The 6,646-nt window shown below is 40.9% G+C and overlaps 1 non-coding gene across 1 annotated transcript; it reads left to right on the forward strand.

Moving 5' to 3' along the window:
* Positions 1–3,673: 3,673 nt before the first annotated feature.
* Positions 3,674–3,745, forward strand: TRNAH-GUG (transfer RNA histidin (anticodon GUG)). The gene has a single exon. It is a non-coding gene; the product is annotated as a tRNA-His (tRNA).
* The last annotated feature ends 2,901 nt before the right edge of the window (positions 3,746–6,646 follow it).

Here is a 6,646-nt window from a genome sequence, read left to right on the forward strand (position 1 = left end):
GAATCCTCTTTTTGTAAGGAAATTGGTAGAGGATCCCAGAATAACTTTAAATTTTTTAGGCTTCGTATCTCTGATTTATACAGGAGCAGGCTCACACTAGTTAGCCTCTACAGTCCCTGACGACTAGAAACCTATTAACCTCTGCTTCTCTCTGCCCTTACCCTTCTTCACATTTGCCCACACCTCAGTCTAATACAAGGATCGACTTGGACCACCGTCAGAAGAGTCACTTCTAGATACAATCATCTCTAGCTCTTAATTCTTAACATTCAATTATATATTTTTTTCCGCACAAGAGTACACTTCAAGAGGAAACCAAAGGTCAACCACTTGAACCTTACAGATGTGGATCACACTTTGACCCAGACTCTAGAATCTAGGCAGAAACAAGAGGTGGGGGAGTGACAGTGATGAGGGTGACCAAGCAATTATGAAATTCTTTTAAGCTGACAGTTGGAACTCAGAACCTAGAGAGAGTAAAGTTACTAATGATCTCTTATTGCCAAACTCAATGGGCTTTTCTCAGTACTTTTTTTCCTTGACCTCTCTGCAGCCTTTGTCACTGTTGATGACTTTCTCCTCCTTGATACTCTTCTCTCTTTAGGTTTTTGGGACATCACTCTCCTGGTTTGCCTCCTAACTATCCAACCAATCCTTCTCTGCCTCCTTTGCTAGATACTCTTCCAGATCAAGCCCTCTAACTATAGGGGCCCCTCAGAGTTCTATCCTGGGTCCTCTTCTCTCTACTTCACTTAGTAATCTCATCAACTCCTTCAGATTTAATTACCATCTTTATGCTAATAATGACTTTCAAATCTACCTACCTATCTTGCTCCTGCTTCCCTGTCATCCACTCTCCCATCTCCAAGTGTCTTTCAAACATCTTGAATTGGAGGTCTAGTAGATATTTTAAACTCAATATATCCAAGACAAAACTCATCTTTTCCCTTAAACCCTCCCACCCCATACACACACATACACACAAACACACTCCCTTTTATCATCAAAGGCAACATCATCCTTCCAGCCCCTCAGGTTCACAACCTAGGACTCATCTTGGATTCCCCACCATATCTTACCACCACAACCCCCCCATCTAAGTAGCTGCCAAGGCCTGCTGATTTCAACTTTGTAAAATCTCCTGAATATCCACTCCACTTTTCTCTTCTGACATTCCCATTACTGTAGTGCAAGATCTCATCACCTCACCTTGGTTCCTGTAGCTGCCTGCTAGTGGTTCTGCATGCCTCAAGTCTCTCCCCACTTCAATCCATTTTCTGTTCCCACTAAAGTGATTTTCCTAAAACACAAGTCTGATATCACACACACACACACACATACACACACACACACACACACACACACACACACACACACTTCTCCCAAGCACCCAGACAAACCAAACTTCCAAGCAAGTCTGGTCCACTTTTCCATTTGGCCCTTCAGGTTAGAAACAGCCAGAGGGAAAGAAAAATGTTCAGAACCTCTGTTATCCATAAAATGGTGTTAGGATGTCCCTACCAAGTAGTCTCAGGTGTAGAACTTGCTTTCAAAAGGTCCACCCTACAGGCTGTTTCTGTAGTTATCACCTTTACCTCACAGGCAATTTGAAACCAGGAAGAAATATCCCTTTTATGTTAAATTTTCTGTTATGCCAATTTTCCAGGAATAAAAAAAAATTAGCCTCTCCTTGCTCTCTGGCACATTGTTGATTAAATCTGCTCCCCTGGAGGCCAAAGAGAAAATTTGGTCTTCCTTAGTCAGAAGGGTTTCTTATCTATTGCCTCAGAAATCCCTTGTTCTCCCTTCATTGCCCTTCATCAGCAGGGGAAAACACAAACATGACCAAGAATGACATAATAGGCACAGTAACAGATCCAGACATCTAAGTATCTAAGATTTGAAAATTAGAAGGTGTCTCAGAAACTACTTCAGAACTCAATGGGCTCCCTAACTTTTGGCTATTCCCACTCTAGAACTTTGGAAGCTTCCAAGGTCAAAGTCTATTCTAACTTTCCTATCTATCCTTAAGACCAAGAAAGAACAAACACAAAGGGGCAAATAGAAGTGACTGATATTCATAGGTCAGTGTAGGAAATGGATAGGGAGGACCTGAAAAATCTTTTTCACCCAGAGGTTTACAGCTTGTCCTCCTTCCTGGGATCAGCCAAGCAAGAAAGAGGACTGGAGTTGTTCTTCCATGGGAGTCTTTTGTCTACCCCCACAGTTCTAGTTCAAGAGCCAAACATGAAAGGCTTTTCTTCATCAAGAGGTAAGCCAAGTGAAAATAGAATACCTGTTCAAGCTAAGAAGTGGATCCAGGGCCATAGCCCTTCATACCATGTCATCTTCAGGAACTTTCAGAAACAGGCACATTCAACACACATGTTCCCAGGTCAGAACACTAGTGCATAAATATATACATTATATGTACAAAATGATGACAAGGTGGTGTGAAATGGGGGTTGAGTGCTGGTATGGCCAGTCCTTGAACCATACATAGAAAATCTCTGCCTGCTTCCAATCTAATCCCATGGAAACTTTAGGGAAGTCAGTTTCAGGCCATGAAATGAGGGTGTGATTGATTTTGGAGATGGAAGTATTGGTAACAAAATGGCTAATCAGGAATTGAATCTGCATAGAAACGAAATGAACCAGGCTTCTCTCCAGTCCTTTTCTTCAGTTGTTCTAGAGCATCCAGATTTCATATTTTGTATTTGAATTTTCATTTAATTTATATTTAATTTTTTGCATTTAAATTTTAAATTTAAATTTTGTATTTTAGTTCCATTAATTTAATTTACCTTTTAATTTATATTTTAATTTTTGCATTTTAATTTTAATGTAACCCATCTACTATGCTTTGCTCAGGAAAGAATAAGAAAGAGCAGAGTTGTGCAAATCAAGAACCAGTTGCATTCTCCCTCCAAGTCCATTTCATTGGAGAAACTTTCATGGTGAGAAACACTCATTTGAGCTTTCACCTGGGAAACCTTGTGCACATTTTTACTGTTCTTTGATAACTTAATGATATGTGCCCCAGGAAAGTAACTTGTCCTTCTGGTCAGATGGAAACGGTCAGTTTTAGGAGATGAAATGTATGGGGGTGGGGAAAGGGAGAGACTGAGTGACAGAGATAGAGAGAGGTGTGTGAACATGTGGTATTGTGGAATGGGAAGTATTGTTGTATTTCCTTGGGTTGTTGTTTAGCCTTTGTTCTAGAAGAGGACCAATGCCATTCACTCGGAAGTGAATTAAATTTAAGTGAGGCAGGGTCATCAGTCTCACTCTCCTCTAGTGTAATCTGAGTCCAGTGGCAAGATACAGGTGAAGAAGACTGGAGATGACTCAGATGCAGTGGGAGACCTTGGCCTTTTTTTTCTCCTTGGGAATGGAGAAAAGATGGGTTGTGTCATAATTCTAAGGAAAGAAGAAGCTGTGTTGTAATAGCTCCGTGGGTTGGGGTTTCACAGGGTGTTCTCCATACTGAACTCTATTCTTGAGAATCGAGTTTAGATTAGAGTGAGAGGAGATGGTGCCTTCAAAAAGTGAAGCAAAGTAGGCTATTTCCCAATCCCCACCTCCCAAAACCGGCAATTTCCTTGGGAAGACGGGTTTAAAAGGTATTAAAAGAGGGCGGTGGAAGACCTAACAGCATCCCGTTTCATGGCAAGCCGTGATCGTATAGTGGTTAGTACTCTGCGTTGTGGCCGCAGCAACCTCGGTTCGAATCCGAGTCACGGCATAATAATGGTTTTTTTTTATTCATGACTTAATTCTTGTCACGGGCGAATAGTTCTCTCATCCCACTTGTTCCACGCAAAGCATATCTATTACTGTCCGTAGCCTCTGGATCTCTGGCTGAGACTTGTGGTACCGTTATCCCATACATGAATGCTTGGAGCAGAGACTGGCACCCTGGACAAGAGCCAAGTGTTAGGGTCCCTTAGAGACGAGAGCAGTCGCAAAAGTGAAGCTCTTTGGAACACAGGCTTAATAGGAACCAGTCCTCCCAAAGATTCCCCAGCTCCCTCTTTCTACTTCTGGATGGAGTTGTAGAGATGAAAATTTGGCGGAATGCCCTAAGTCGAGGTGAGTCTAGAACCTCTCACCTAGGGAAATCTCCTGTGCCCCCCCCCCCCAAAGGCAGAAACCAAAATTCATCCTCCCTTAAAAAAAAAAAAAGAGCACCAGAGTCAAAGCAGCAGGTTCAAATTTTTAGTTCTAATATCGAATTATACCTAAAGCGATAACTCTTCCAAATGACCAGGAAAAGGAGAGACATGGAGAGAGTGATGCTATCCTGAGCAATATGAACAGGGAAAAGCAAAGAGTCTAAGCATTCTTAAACTGAGCACCTCCAGTGAGCAGTAGGGAGACTGTCTACATTTGCTGAGAAAGCCAGTGCAGGTAAAGTAACTCAATAGACTTTCGTGAAGCCAGTTATACAGTTTGATACCTTGCTGGCTAAGTCACAGCTTACATTTTACTGTAGGTTGCATAAAAAGGGAAACAAGCCAGATGTGGCAAGATATTTCTATTTCAGCACTGGGCATGCCCACTAAGTAGGCACTGGATGGACACAGAAGTCACATCAAAGAGAGTTATAGTAAAACAAGTGTACTCAGATAAGTAGGAACCCAAAGTCAGGGATCACTCATTGCATCAATCCCTGCCTGAATACTTCACCGAGATTTGCAGAGCTTAGTTTTCACAACTTTTTTAAACCACCAAATCCTTCCAAACAAAGGTCTTTTGTTTATTTTTATTTTATTTAGATCCTTTATTTTATATCACTTACATTTCCTAACATATTAAATTTTTTGTAATTCCATTGTCGTTGTTATTGAGTGGTGTCCCACTTTTCATGACCCCATTTGGAGTTTTCTTGGCAAAAATACTGGAGAGGTTTTCCATTTACTTTTCTAGTTCATTTGACAGATGTGGAAACTGAGGCAAAGAAGGTGAAGTGATTTGCCCAGGGTCACACAGCTAATAAGCGTCTGAGGCCAGATTTGAAGATAGGAAGAGTCTTCCTGATTCCAGGCCCAGTGCACTATCTATTTGACACCTAGCTGCCTCTAATTCTGTTAGAAATCATGACAAAAACAAAATTGATCCTTTCAAACATTGTAGTTCATTTGCTAGTACAATTTGTCCCACTTGTAGAATACTCTTAACAGGACATTAATTAGTCAGTCAATGCAACTGATGGAAAACCCTGAAAAAATCAAGAGAGAAGAGAGTGAAAACTTCTAGGTTGAACCTACCTCCTTCTCTGACCAAACTGAATTTTCAGATATTATAAGCTGCTCAGCAATGCAATGTGCAAGAATATTACTGACCCACATAGTTCATCTGCTCAACAGAGACCAATATTCCAAGGCCCTTATCCTTAATTCAGCCATGATGCTAATCAATAGTGATTGCCACTCTATTTCTTTGGACCTGAGTTTCCTCATCTATGAGAGGTAACACTAAAAGCCTATAAATTCAATGGTCTTGCCAGTTCAAATATTCCTTCACATTTTAGTAATATTGAAAATGAAAATCCATCTATTCTTATCAGGTAACTAACAACTTTTAACAGATGACTCTGCAAAAATCTTCATTTTCAGTGCTGACCTGTCATGTGGGATGTAGCAAATGGTACTTGACCTTACAATGTACCTTTTTCTGCTGATGTCCTGGCTCATCAACCAAATAGTAAACTCTTTGAGCTCAGGGACCATATTTTATACATCTTAGTATGCACAGCCCAGGATACTGCATCTATTGATGTTCAATAAATTGCTAATGATGAGGATAATGGTGCTTCAGTTTCCTTGAATAGAACTGCCTTCTCATTTTTTAACAGGCTTCAAGGAAATGAAAAAAGTTTCATGTTGGGTAATGAACGTAGGTTTGAACTAAACTTCTTCAGTCAAAAAGCATAATTTATTTGTGTTAAAGTCAGGATTAGCCTTTGAAAAATGATGATAAAGCATTTCCCCTTCTTTCTAGTTGTCATTCTTTAGTCATTTCAGACTCTTTGTGACCACATTTTGGGACTTTCTTGGCAGAGATACTGGAGTACTTTACTTCTCCAGCTCATTTTACAGATGAAGAAGCCGAGACAAACAGGGTTAAGTGACTTGCCTAGGTTCACAAAGTTAGTAAATATCTGAAGCTATATTTGAACTCAGGTCTTCCTGACTGCAGACCTGGTGCTCTATCCACTTTGCCACCTAACTGCCTCACTTTCTAATAAGTCCACTTGACATCTAATACATCTATTTGACTCATCATATCATCTGTCCCAGTTTCTCAGCTAGAGACATGCATTTCCTTTTCCACATCCCCCTTTTACTAGAGACAACTATTCCCTCCCCACTGCCTGGCTTCACTCCATTCCCTCCCCATTCCAAGTCTCTCTAGGATCTTGACCTTCCACTATGTGGACCATTCTTACTGGCACTTCAGCACCCTAGAAACGTAAAGTCCCATTTCCTTCAGTCTCTTAGATCCTGGCACTTCCTTTGGAGTTAAGGGGATGTAATGGGAATTTGAAGATCTCCCCTGCTTTGAAAGTAAACTCTGCCCCCTAATAGACTGAATGTAATCACATGGAGCCTGTGATGGAAGGAATTTGCTGAAGGTGGAACAG

The sequence above is a fragment of the Petaurus breviceps genome, unplaced genomic scaffold (assembly GCF_028583685.1).
Source record: "Petaurus breviceps papuanus isolate PSGF00001 unplaced genomic scaffold, PetGlider_PUasm1.0 186, whole genome shotgun sequence".
NCBI classification, from domain to species: Eukaryota; Metazoa; Chordata; class Mammalia; order Diprotodontia; family Petauridae; genus Petaurus; species Petaurus breviceps.